The 13631-nt window shown below is 38.5% G+C and overlaps 1 long non-coding RNA gene across 2 annotated transcripts in view; it reads left to right on the top strand.

The window, feature by feature from the left end:
- LOC102156770 overlaps positions 1-13631 on the top strand; it is a 43502-nt gene that overhangs the window by 10277 nt on the left and 19594 nt on the right. Inside the window, exons 6-11 of one of the 2 annotated variants that reach the window (XR_005384366.1) lie at positions 4249-4332; positions 9120-9224; positions 9490-9717; positions 11185-11347; positions 12020-12109; positions 12797-12908. This is a non-coding gene — a long non-coding RNA (uncharacterized LOC102156770). The remainder of the gene's footprint in view (positions 1-4248; positions 4333-9119; positions 9225-9489; positions 9718-11184; positions 11348-12019; positions 12110-12796; positions 12909-13631) is intronic. The other variant, XR_005384367.1, reaches the window with a different exon arrangement.

The raw sequence follows: 13631 nt of genomic DNA, 5'->3' as shown, positions 1-13631 counted from the left end.
CAGATTAACAAGACAAAGCATACAAATTTATTTAATATAAATTTTATGAGACAGGGTACCTTCCTGAGGAAACAAAGACCCAAAGAAAGAGCTGTGTATTTTCATGCTAGATTTGTGAAGGGGGAACTCATGCAGGAAGATGTTAGATAAGGAATATGAGGTGGGTGTAGTGAACTGGGAGAGGCTCAGAAAGCTCTGTCCGTTCACATTCTTCCTGGTATTCCTTTGTCTTCAGAGATAAGGATGTTCTTTTCCTCTGGATATAGGAAAAGCAACGGTTCACATCAGGATTTTCTGACCTGTTTCAGGGGAGAAGAGTGAGAAGGTGGTAAAAGTAACCTTCCTGCTTCTGCTGTTTTCTCAAAACTCCTTCAACTTAAAATATTTAATATACCGGGGTGCCTGACATTTGGTAGCAAGTCCTGAACCCCATCCTCCTGCCATGCCATCTGAAACTGCTCCCAAAATCTCACAGGTCGGAAACTGAGCAGATTCCCCATAACCCATCGAACTAGTCTCATAGTCCTGGGTATTTTCATGAAAACAGAAGAAAAACAAGCTTAATGTTTAGAATGAAACATAAACTCAGTTTTGAAGTTCAAAGAGCAGTAAGTTAAGATTTCTAGATGTTGGATTCTAGATGTTGGACTCAAAGCATCTTCTGGAGTGAAGGCAGGCAGTGGCAATCTAACAGATTTTTCTGATTTGCAGTTTGAATGCCTTTGGTGACGTCATCAGGCTGTACAGCGTTAGCTTGGAGACCTAAGAAAAAGCCTGTAGTTTTGACTTTTAGTGATTCCAAGTCAGAAGGGTAGAGGGAAAAGTGGAAATGTTAATTTGGAGTGTTTTAGCCAGGTATTAGAGGAAATTAGCAGAATTCAGGATCCAGTCCAGTGTACAGATACGGTGACAAAACCTGAAAGACAATTGGCAAAAAGACTGCAATACCTGAAAGACTGAGTTATAGTTTTCCATTCAAATATTTTTTTTCTCTACAATCTCCTCCATTTCTATCAAAGATGATCAAAGACTAAACTGCAAAATAAATCTAGTCTCATTTAATTTGGTCTGATGGCTTGCATAAGCGCAGACAAAATAAAAATTGACCACATGGACTTTATTTATTTATTTATTTATTTATTTATTTATTTATTTATTTATTTTTGAGTCTACTTTGCTGAAACTTTTCATAAAGAATGAAATTGGACCTTTAAAAACCTCTTGAGGCTTGAAAGCCAAGCCAAGGATTCTGCATCATCCTAGGCCTATAACACCTATGGATTTGGATGAATTTTTCTCTTCTTGAGGTCTCCCAAATAACTTTCAGTTCTTGGGTTTGCCAGGAAATGAATTTCCTCACTCAACTGGTAAGGATAGAAACTCTGAAAAAAAAAAAAAAAAAAAAGCATCAGGTGATTTATTCCAAAGGGTTCTGTTGCTTCCGTAGGGTCAACCTTTGTTCCTTAAAGGTGTCTGGTCATATCTAAGTCCATGTACATCATTATAAAATATAACATTCAAGTCAAAGCCTTGACAATATAAGCATGTTTCCAACTGTGTCCTGTTACAAGGACACAAAAATCTACAAAAACAGATTCTTGGACTGCTGCAAATAATTATGTTGCCTTGAAAATAAGAATACTTACTAAGAGTTTCTGAATTCTGGTGGGACCAGGTAGGAAGAAAAAGTAATTGTTTCATCGTCTTTCACAAAAGCATACTTTACCAAACTGCTATAAATTACAGATAGCTTCAGAGAAAAGAGAAAAAGGTTTTCTTAAATCTGGCAAACAAAACACTAAAGAACCAATAATGTTTCAAACAAAAAGCTATAAAAATTATAATTATCCTCATCAGTCCATTTAGTTCCCTGTGATTAATTCTTATTCCACTTGATCTTGAATTAGCAGTTCTATGAATTCATCAACTTCATTAATTCTAGAAATTCTTATTCAGTCCAGTGGAATGGTCTCAACAGTGTTCCAGTGATTCTGTCATGGAATATTGTCACCTGTAGCTCATCACAAATGCTTTCACAGTTCGAGTAAATCAATAACTGTCTGTGAATGACAAATGACTTAAAATGGCCATGGTTAAATATCTGATAAGAGTTCATTTGATAAGGAAATTTAGTTATTTATACACAACATTTTAATGTAGTAATTGAGCAATAAGGGTTTGAACAAATCTCTATGAACTTCATGTAATTTCTTGAATATCCATACATTTATAACCTAAGAAGGTTTAGCATCACTTCCTATTTGGTAATGCCAAATAATACCAAATAATCCTAACTAGTGTTCTACCTCTCTTTGATGTGGTAAGATGTGAATCTTTTGAGGTTTTCCAGGGACCTTCTGAGAAATCTCAAAGTTAGTTTGTGGTCAAAAAGACTCCATTTGGATATTGATTTGGGGAAACTGTACATCATATACATAATGACAAGGGTCAGACTTGATGAAATAGGATCACACCTCATTATAAAACAATATTTAGTTATCTATTTAAAAGAAGGGGTAATAAAATATTTCAGAGATAAATATAGATTGTATGTATTGTATGAATGTTAAAAAAGAAAAAAAAAACCCAACTTAGTTCTTTAATGTTGGGAAGGTTAATGTTTTGTTTTGTTTTGTTTTGTTTTAACTAATCAATGGCCTGATAAAGACAATACAAAGGATAGGAAAATATTTTAATATACAAAATCTTGGTTTCTCAGAGAAATTATTTAAAAGTTTACAAAAAACATTTTGTTTTTTATAATTTCTTATCAAGAGCAGATCAATAATCTAAGAAAACCTTATTTTATCATGAAGAGAAACATTCTAGTTTTGCATCAATGTACTTTGATATTTAGGTCCATTTAAAAAAGAAAAAGAACATAAATAAATCTATTCAAGCTTAGAAGCTTAACCACACTAAAATTTCTTTTTTTGCAACTGCCTACAATTTATTTTTTAACCATTCAGTTATTGTCCTATACCTTTTCTTTTTCTCATTCTGAAACAACTAGTCATTCCACTTTGCCTTGATAAAACACATCTTATTTTCCTTGTATACAGAGGAATTTTTTTAATCCTTATTATCCTTATTAGTTTCAATAATATATATTATTAGAATTTTTAATCAGTGGTCTTTCTTTTCAGTGAAAAGTAGGAAAAATTGTGAACTAATGTATTCCATCATTCTGGAGCAAATTTGTTAATACATCACTTCATAATTTCCAGAGGCATGTGTTTCATAGTAAAATTTATCATATTTATTAACTGATCTGATTATATTTAGCTTCTTTATATTACATAAAAGCAAGATGCCAGAAGTATATAAGCTAACGTGTATGTTCAGCCATTAATGTTTCAGTGTTTTATTTTATTTATAATCTCTATTTTTAATGAATCGTAATCATTTAGCCTAACTTTGTATAGCTTATGGTTTAAAGTTATCAAAAAGATTTTTGAAACTTTTATAGTAGATGTCATAAAACATAATTTGTCACAAAGTTCATTTATAAATTTTTACTCCACTTACATCCATTTGACTTACTTTTTTTTAACAACTATATTTGAATTGCTTATGAAAATTTCATGAGACAAAGCAAAGTTAGCCATCTTATTTTTCTCATTGACAAAGCAGCGAAGTATCAAAATTCACTGAAGCAGAGAACCTAAAAAGTTAAACATATGGTTCTTCCTTCTTTTTTTTTTAACTATTATGCTTGACATGTATCAAGCAATTCATTTTTATTGTACATTTTGTTCTTAGGTTGGATTTATAGTTTTATAATCATAAACATCTAGCAGAGATAACATAGACTTGTTTGAATAGTAAACCTAGGTAGAGAAAAGAATTGTATGTTTGCATTATATTTAATGCTGACAACTCTGAAGACATTCCTGTTTTCATTTTATGAGCAATTTAAAAACTAGCTTTATTTGCCAAAGATTATCCTAGATCATGTGAACTTAAGAAAACATTTGGGTTAGTTGCTATATTACTGAGAGTTTTAGAAATACTTAATTTGTATGAGTGCTCATTTATATCTAAGCCAACTTGAGTAGAACTGCTTTTTATAAATTAATTTAGATACACACACACACACACACACACAAACACACACATGCATATGGACAGATACAAATGGAAGACTTCTAGCTTTGTTTTAAAATTTTAGCCGTGTGTCAGGTACCTGACATGTGTCAGGTCAGAAATCTAGTGTTATTACTAATAAATTTCCTTCTTTTTCTTAAGTGCAGGACAGTTCTGTCTCCAGTGTCCTGACCTTTTACAATATCTGCAAGCATTTTGAAATGAATATGGGAGGTTTGGAGATTGGTAAGGATATGTAAGCTCTGAATTGCTTCAAGGGCCACATTTTTGGTTTTGTAAAGACTTGATTTATAAGACAAGGCCAGTCGCTTATAATTCTTCAAGTATTGAGTCATTGCCTGAATGATATCAAGGGGCTGACCTACCCATCCATTATCTTAATTACCTCCAACTTACTTCTTTATATCAGGGAGAAACTTTCCAACTAAGATCTAGATTTTTTTTTAAAGATTTTATTTATTTATTCATGAGAGACACAGAGAGAGAGAGAGAGGCAGAGACATAGGCAGAGGGAGAAGCAGGCTCCATACAGGGAGCCTGACATGGGACTCCATCCTGGGTCTCCAGGATCACACCCCAAGCCGAAGGCAGCACTAAACCGCTAAGCCACCAGGGCTGCCCAAGACCTAGATTTTGAGCTATGTGTCTTTGGAATGTTTTAATAAATTGTTCTACATAGGCTTCTGAATGTTCTTTCCCTCTAAATACATAATTCCTTTTCTCCTAAATGGAGAAAATAGGTTTTATCAGGCTCTGAGTATCAGCCTCCAGTTTGTCCAACTTTTGACCATAGAAGTCTTTTAAAACAATTTAAGTATTTAAACCAGAGTTATATCTATCAAGGAACTTGAAACCAAAATCAGTATGTAACCAGGAATGCAAGAGGCATTCTCAAAGAAGATGCAAAAGATGCCACCCTCTTAAGGTCCAGAGCCACTCTCAAAGATAGCCTGAAGAAAGATAGACAACTTTCTTGAGAATGGGCAACAGCTGGTATGATATTAGCTACAAATGGGGTGCAACCCACACTTCTGTCTGGACATATTTTGGGGGTCTCCAATCTGACAACTGGCCAACTGCACACACATAAACAAACACTTGTGTGCCCTAAGGGATAGAAAGCTAAGCCAAGGACACAAAATCAAAGACAAACAGGAAAATAATAACTGGCCCTTGGGGGGAAGGAATTGATAATCAGTGAGTACCCCCAAACGAAACTTTAATATGAATCACTCTCCAAACAACTAATTTTTAGACAAATGTTTTTCTTCTGCTAATTTGAATTTGAAAAGGAAAAGAGTCTATACAACCAGTCCCCATAGACAGAGACCCAAGAGATTGACATGGTAAGAACACTCACCTTGTGTCAGCTGCTGTCTGAAGTCCAGGATCTCTTAACTGCAGCTTCTGGACTAAGCAGAGTGTCTTCAACTGATGGAATTTTACACCTGGGCACCAGATACCATAGGGGAAAAAATTTCCTTGACTCTCTTAGGGTCTAAGAAAAATTTTCCTTGACTCTCTTAAGGTCTCTGGCTGGGTCTGAAAATTAAACTGACAAAGACAGATTAAGGAAAAATGCAATGAATTTACTGTTTTACATGAAAGTTTTACATAACATGGGGCCTTCATAAGGAAATGAAGACTTGAATAAACAAGTTGTTGGTTGGATGAAGAGTGGAGAAATAGGACAGGTTAAGGAGTGTAAAGTGAGTGTCGCAAACTGGGAAACTTAGATTCTCCTCAGTGTCGTTTTGTCTTCAGAGGTAAGGATGCTCCTTTCTTCCAGGTTCAGGAAAGGCACCTCTCACTTGAGAGTTTTATGACATGCTTTTCCTGTTTTTTCTATTTTCTCAAATTCCTCTTCAGCTTAAAATATTTAATATGCCAAGGTGCCATGTTTTCTTGGGGGTAGCATGTCCTGAACACAGCAGCCATAACAAAATATCATGGACTTGGTGGTTTAAAAAACAGAAATTTATTTCCTCACAGTTCTAGAGGCTAGAAGTCTGAGATCAAGGTGTAGGCAGGATTGGTTTCTTCTGAAGTCTCTCTCATTGGCTTCTTGCTATGTCTTTATATGGCATTTTTGCTGTATGTGCCTCCCTGGTGTTGCCTTGTGTGTCTTAATCACTTTTTTTTTTTAATAAATTCACTGGTGGTATTGGATTAGGATCTAGCCTAACGACCTCATTTGACTTAATCATCTCTCTTAAAGACCCTATCTCTAAACACAGTCATATTCTGAGGTAAAGAGGGGTTAAGACTTCAGCATGTGATTTTTTTTGTTTTGTTTTGTTTTTGAGGGAAGGGGAGAGCAGCAGTTCAACCCATAACATATACTTAACCACATTGTCAGAATTTCTTTCACAGAGATAATTTATATTCTGATTTGCTTTGGGTCCACTTTCTCCCTTGTCCCATCTTATATAGGGGTGGAGAATAGAATACTAGTCTCCAAACAATAACTTTTCATTGGTTTATGTGAGATGATCCCATCTCCTCCTCAGCTCACTGTTTTATCCTTTCACTTCTTTTTCTATGTCCTATCTTCCAGTGCAAAGAACTACTTCAGATTTCTCTAGTGATATGTTTCTATTGAGTGTGCCCAACCTCAGGCTCATTTTCTTGCCAATGAAAGCTACTATATTAGAGCTTTCATGTTTATCTCATGGTGACTCCTACATCTACATGGCTGCTGTAGGTCTTACTTATTCAACACTCTTTTACCTAAAAGAATCTCAGTGAAATGATACATTGTTATCAAGGTTCTTCTGCAATCTTTGGAGTAATTTTGAATTCCCTCTCATGGTTGAATTAGATGATATCCTTTCAGCCATAAGACATCAGCCACTCAATGTGGTTGGTTCTATCATCCCAACTTGATAAGAGAGGAAATTGAGGCCCAGGTAGGTTAAGTAAATTGCTATAACTGTACATCTAAAAGGTGATAAAGTTTAATTTATTTTTATTTATTTATATATTTTTAAAGATTATTTATTTATTTATTCATGAGATACAGAGAGAGAGAAGAGAGGCAGAGACACAGGAAGAGGCCATGCAGGGAGCCTGACATGGGACTCAATTCCAGGTCTCCAGGATCAGGCCCTGGGCTGAAGGTGGTGCTAAACTGCTGAGCCACCCGGGCTGCCCTAATTTTTTTTTTTTTAACACAGTAGGTCTGACCGCAGAACTTAAGACCTTCCTACTCTTCCTACTCTGTCCAGTGGTAACAGTATCTCTGACATATCCATTCTATATATTTTTTAAATTTTTATTTATTTATGATAGTCACACACACACACAGAGAGGCAGAGAGGCAGAGACATAGGCAGAGGGAGAAGCAGGCTCCATGCACTGGGAGCCTGACGTGGGATTCGATCCTGGGTCTCCAGGATCGCACCCTGGGCCAAAGGCAGGCGCCAAACCGCTGCACCACCCAGGGATCCCTCCATTCTATATTTTAACTATTTACCCAGTATCTCAGAACTAATGATCTGAGGACATCTTTTCTTTTGTACGCCATATCTAACTAATCCTCAAGTCCTATTCATTTTCCCTTCATACTTTTACTTTGCATCTTCCTACAACAAGTTCTTTTTACTGCCAACATCAAGTCAGGCCTTGTCTGATTTAGAACCTCCTGATTTATCTCTTAGTTGTCCTCTCTCTTCACTAATCGCTTGTGCTTCTAAGGCAACTTTTCATCCTGTGGATCCCTTCTTCCATCACTCCCTTGCCTTCTTGTTACCTAAGGAAGTCTTAGGAACAATTACATCCCCTAAGATTTCATTGTTGAAGCCCTAAGACCCATTGTGACTGTGTCTAGAGATGGAGACTATAAGGAGGTAGTAAAGGCTATATGAAGACATAAGAGTAGGGTCCTAATGTAATATCAATGATCTTACAAGAGGAAAAAGAGACAGACATGATCACACACCAAGGAAAGGTCATGGGAGGCTAGATCATGGAGGTGGCAGCCTGTAGGTCAAAGAGAGAATCTTCAGGAGAAACCAAATCTGCCGACAAGGTGTCAACACCTTGCTCTTGGTCTTCCAGCCTCTATAAGTGTGAGAAATACAATTCTATCGTGTAAGCCACCCAGTCTGTGGTGTTTTGTTATGGCAGCCCCAGCCAACTAGCGTAGGAAAAAGTGTGAGTTCCTCATCCAGACACCAACAATTTGATTCTTACTTTCTTTTCACCTCATTCATAAAAGTGCTTCCCATTCCAAAGAAATCTCTCAACACAGTGCTTTCTTCCCCAGGCTTTTGTTTCTTCCTCTCCTGGTTTTACTTATCTAGGTCCTATCTGTCTTTTAGGAATGAAGTATAGTCTCTCTCCTGTGCCCTGACTGTGAACTCCTTGTGGGGACTATGTCTCCAAATGAGTATCTCCTGAATGACCTCATGCAGTGTCTGGCTCAGATGCCTAACAAGTGTCTATTAATTGGGTCATTAATTTATCTAGATTATCATGATCTTTCTGAGATCTGCTCTTTTATTGCAATCTCCTACAAAACAGGGCTGTTTTGTAGAACCCACAATTTTAAAGTAGAATAGACCGGATGATGACAACAGCAAACATTGCCTTTTTAGAAGTGTAGACTGTCATCCAAAGAAAACGTACTCCAAACCCCAAGACTCAGAAACTGTGGAATAGTGAAACAAATTCCTTCCCAATAATGGGCCTTTCTGTCATAATTTTCCATTTTCTAGCTAACATTGGGGTACTAACCCATCACAACAAATAACAGTACACACGTGCATACACACACGTACACACACATCTGCCCTTCACAACATGGCGAGAGATGGTCAGCAACAATTTCCTCTGATGTCATATCTACAAGGGCACATGGTACCCAGGCCTTATTTTTAGCTCTGCTGACACTGAAACATTTAGTTTCTGGGGGGAAAAAATGTTTTGGGGAAAGGTGAGAGGATCTTTTCTTCTTCTTTTTCAATTTTAGGGTGAAACTGATAGGAAACTTCTTTCACTCATCTCTCCAGGTTCTGTGATTATCTGCTGTTAAAGACTAGAAATGAAGCTTCTCTTCCATCTTCCTTTTCTGGCTGAAACATGAAGGCTTGAGAATACCCACCAGCTGGTCTAAGGTATGGGTAGTTAAGGAAGTTGTTTAGAAGCTTGTTAAGTCTTTCCTCAAAGGCAGAGAATAAAATGCCACTTTCCACTCCTCAGCCTTAACAAAGAAACCCAGCCATTAACATAGGAAAGCCTCTTGTTTGCATTTTTTAACAGCTGACATTTGTACCTTTTGGAGGAAAGTGAAGGGCATCTCATTGCTTCCTTGTTTAAATCAGCCTGGAAATAATGGGGATGATAGGGAAGCAGGGCTAATTTCCTTTGTCTCCTATTCAGCAGATAATGGTGGTCTGTGTGGGGTGTTAAAGGCCAGGCAGCAGCAGTGACCTGGAGATGACTTCATTCTTCTGAGGTTTATCAAAGGCTCCTGTCAGTCAAACTCATGCTGGGAGACTGGGGGATGGCCATCTGGTTCCTTGTTCTTCAGAGAGGAGAAAGAAGAGCGAGGAGGTGAAAAATCTCACTGTCAGTTCCGAGCCAGGTAGAAGGGCAATGCACTTGGAGGTGAGTGTAGCAACTCTTATCCACAGATGCAGAAAAGAAATATGTTGGTGTGTGTGTGTGTGTGTGTGTGTGTGTGTGTGTGAGAGAGAGAGAGAGAGAGAGAGAGAGAGACAGACAGACAGACACAGCCAGAGACAGAGGATAGGCAGAGAGATAGAGGCAGACACAAAGAGAGATGACAGCCAGGCCACTGGGAAGAAGAGGAGAGGCAGGGAGGCTGGGATGGAGACTTTAATTTAAACCAGTGTGATCATCTTGAATGGATTTTTAAGTGGAAAGACTGAAGGTCACTCATGCTGCTAACGGCGCAGAGAAGCCTCTGAATTGTGTCCCCGGCTGCGGGGAGGAAGGGAGTAAGTGGCTCACAGCAGGGAGCTGATTTAATTTAAAGCGCAGTGTTTCTGTTCTGAAGGCCGACTTCTCTCATCCTGGCCCCGTTGATTACAAGCACTAACAAGGTATTACAAGACGCTGCCGGGAACTGTTCAGCCCCACCCCTCACCCCGACCCACTTCTGGGCAGCCAGGATTTCCTGGGGCCACACAGCGGGGTCTCCCCCAGGGCAGCCGCTGGGGAAGCCTTCTGTGATCCGGAAGCTCCTGTCCTCCTGGCACCCAGGTTTGGGTCTGTGTTGAAGTGGGAATGCCTACCAGTAGCTGCGATTGCCACGGCCACGGGAGACACGACATTTTTACCCGGGGCTGTTGCAAACATTGAATGAAGCAGGGATGCTTTAACAGTCCAGAGATCCTCCTTAAGGACAGAGGCTGGCCTGCCTGTCTTCCTTCCATTCCCTCCCTCTCTCCTTCCCACCCTCCCTCCCTCCCTCCCTCCCTTCCTTCCCTCCCTACCTTCCGTCTTTCTTTCTTTCTTTCCTTCCCTCCTTCTCTCCCTCCTCCCTCCTTCCCTCCCTCCCTCCCTCCTTCCTTCCTTCCTTCCTTCCTTCCTTCCTTCCTTGCTTCCTTCCTTCCTTTCCATTCTGATAAAATACATGCGGCAAAAAAAATTTTTTTTGCCATTTCAACCATTTTTAAGTGTACAGTTAGGTGGCATGAAGTACATTCTCATTGCTCTGCAAGCATCCACCACCATCTGCCTCCAGATCTCTTATCCTCCCAAGCTGAAGCTCTATTTCTATTAATCACTGACTCCCCATTTCCCCTTCTCCCTGGACCTTGGCAAGCACCAGTCTACTTTCTGTCCCAGGGGATTTAATGGCTCTAAGGACCTCATATGAGAAGATGCACACAGTATTTGTCCCTTTGTGATGGGTTTACTGCACTCAGTGGGTGTTCAGGGTTGACCCATGTTGTAGTGTGTGCCAGATTGTCCTTCCTTTTGAACGATATTCCATTGTCTGGATAGACCACGTTTTATCCAATCATCCACCCAGGACAGTTGGGTTGTTTCCGTGAAGACTTTTCTCTTAAATTGAACTGTTCTCACATGACTGTCCTCTCCTTCCAGCTCCTAGCTGCAAATGAAGCCAATGCCCCGCAAATACTTTTTGTTTTGAAGACATTAATAAGGGGGACGAAGAGAGGCTTAGCAGGTCAACCATTCAGCTGCTGCCAACCTATGTCACACCTACTCTGTAGTGTCCTGTCCCGAAAATGGAGCTGTGCTTGTGGTTGGTTTTCTGGCTATTTATAGTGGGAGGGAGCGCTGAGCCAACCAGAGCATGGAGATGGGTGAGGAGGGAATATTCCTGCTCTATAAAAAATAAAATGCTCTTATTATAGAGACTTCCGAAACACACAGAAATGGAAAGACTGATCTGATAAACTTCCCATGAACTGCTCTGCCCATGGAATCCATCATTGACACACGACCAATATTTTTTCATCTGAATCCTTTACACTTCCTCCATCCCAGACTGGTGTTCTTCCCCTAACTTTTTATTTTAAAACGTTCAGATCCACAGAGAAATTTTCAAGAAAAGTGTGATGAGCAGCCATATGTCATTGCCTTCACCTAGAATCACCAACTGTTTGCATTTTGCTTTACATCTATCTATCAACTATCAACATTTTTGTCCTGAACCATTTAACTTATTTGCATCCATCATGACACTTTATCTGTTAATACTTTAGCATCCACTCAACAACGAAGGCATTCCCCTGCATAACCACAATCCAGTATCAGGACATTTAAATTTTATGCAGCATGATTATCTGATTAAAAAAACAAAATCCGTACTCCTTTTCCCCCAACTGTCTCAATAGATGTCCATTATAGCTTTATTTTCCCTGTAGGAGATTCAGTAGGGAAAGACGCATGACATTTTCTTATTTCTCTCTAGTCTCCCTTAGGCTCCTATCCCTTTTTGTCTTTGATGCCAGAAAGACATTAGAGTGAAGGTCGTGTAAATATGTGGCTCAGTCTCTAAGAGGTAAGAAAGATTATGCCTGCTTCTGAATCTGGTGTCATCATGGACTCATAGATGTTTACATTGTTGTTAGCAGTGCTGGAAAACTGGGAAGTCAACAGTGTCTGGAATTGTTTGACAACCAAATGCCTCCTGAGGTATTTTTGAAGAGCAAGAATGATAAGACATTATTACCTAGGGTCCAATAAATTAGTCACACATTGAGAAGCTTTCCTTTCTGCCTTTCTGACTGTTTCTGAACGAAAGACAGGGCTGCCTTTGTCCTTGCAAGGAGCTTATTCTGAGTGTCCATATATTTTTGAATGTCCACTAACCAAATCTTGTAAAGCTTTCAAGAGTCAGGACATCTCTTGTTTACACCCATTGAAACTGATTACCGGGACATCTAGAGTATAAGACACTTAATCGGAAATTGTTTCTGATTTGTTGAATACTTCCCAGAACCTCATAATCTATTTGAGGGCACTTACCTTGTATTGTCAATCTGTTAACGTGTCCAAATTCAAACCAGTGAGAATGCAACACGGTTCCTAGTTATATATATTTTGCAGCGTTACAGCTGGTAACAATTCTGGACCTGACAGGATCCTGTTATGTAAGGGTGTGTTGTTTTTGTACATAATAATATTTATAACTTTTTAGAGTTAGAAACATCATTCTATTAAAATGTTCACTTAAATCTTTCTAAAGGCCAAATGGACATCTTTAAAAACCACCTGAGAAGAGAATAAAAAGTTTAAGTTTGGCTTTCTGAAAGGAAAAATATACATATCAGCTGGAACACAGACTTGCCTATTATAAGGTAATGGACACTGTTACTCTGATCTTTGCCCCCGTAGTTTAATTAATAATGGAAGAGGAATAGCCTATAATACTTTTAAGATGAAACCTGGCATTTTCAAGTTTTATCTACCATGTTTGTGTTGGGTGGTTTTGTGAGAACCAAAAAGAAAAATGTTCTGTTCAAATTTGTTTCACTTAGCTGATGAGAAAGTCTTGCTGAAGCCTGTTGGCTGGAATGTTAAAAACATAAAATAAAATAAAATAAAATAAAATAAAATAAAATAAAATAAAATAAAATAAAATAAAATAAACTCCTCCTTTTATTTTTCAATTTCCCCACCATGGGTTGCTTCAACAGACCCCTACCTAATAGCTAGCATTTTAGACAAGGGCCTGATGACTCTTGCCACCATATGGCTTTCAAAGAGACAAGACAGTGTGTCTGTGGGACACTGAGGTCATGAAGTGACTCCTAACCAGGCTGTCAGGAAAAACTCATGTGGCTGGCAGACAAGCCAGGAAAACTCATCTTGCCATGAACTCTCATGAAGCCCCTTCCTGTAGAGGGGCAGATCGAGCACAACAATGGGGGATAAGTGAGACAGAGGGATCAAGAGAATATGAACTGGATTGTTTAAAAACATCATGAACCTAGATGTCTTTCTGTTTTGTTCTTTAAAATTTATTTACTTCAATAAGATTTGCTTAACTAATCCATGAAGTACCTCAAGTGGTTTTATTT

This window comes from Canis lupus, chromosome 35 (assembly GCF_011100685.1).
Source record: "Canis lupus familiaris isolate Mischka breed German Shepherd chromosome 35, alternate assembly UU_Cfam_GSD_1.0, whole genome shotgun sequence".
Lineage (NCBI taxonomy): Eukaryota > Metazoa > Chordata > Mammalia > Carnivora > Canidae > Canis > Canis lupus.
The sequence above is the reverse complement of the archived record's forward strand: the minus strand, read 5'-3'. Positions and strand labels throughout refer to the sequence as shown.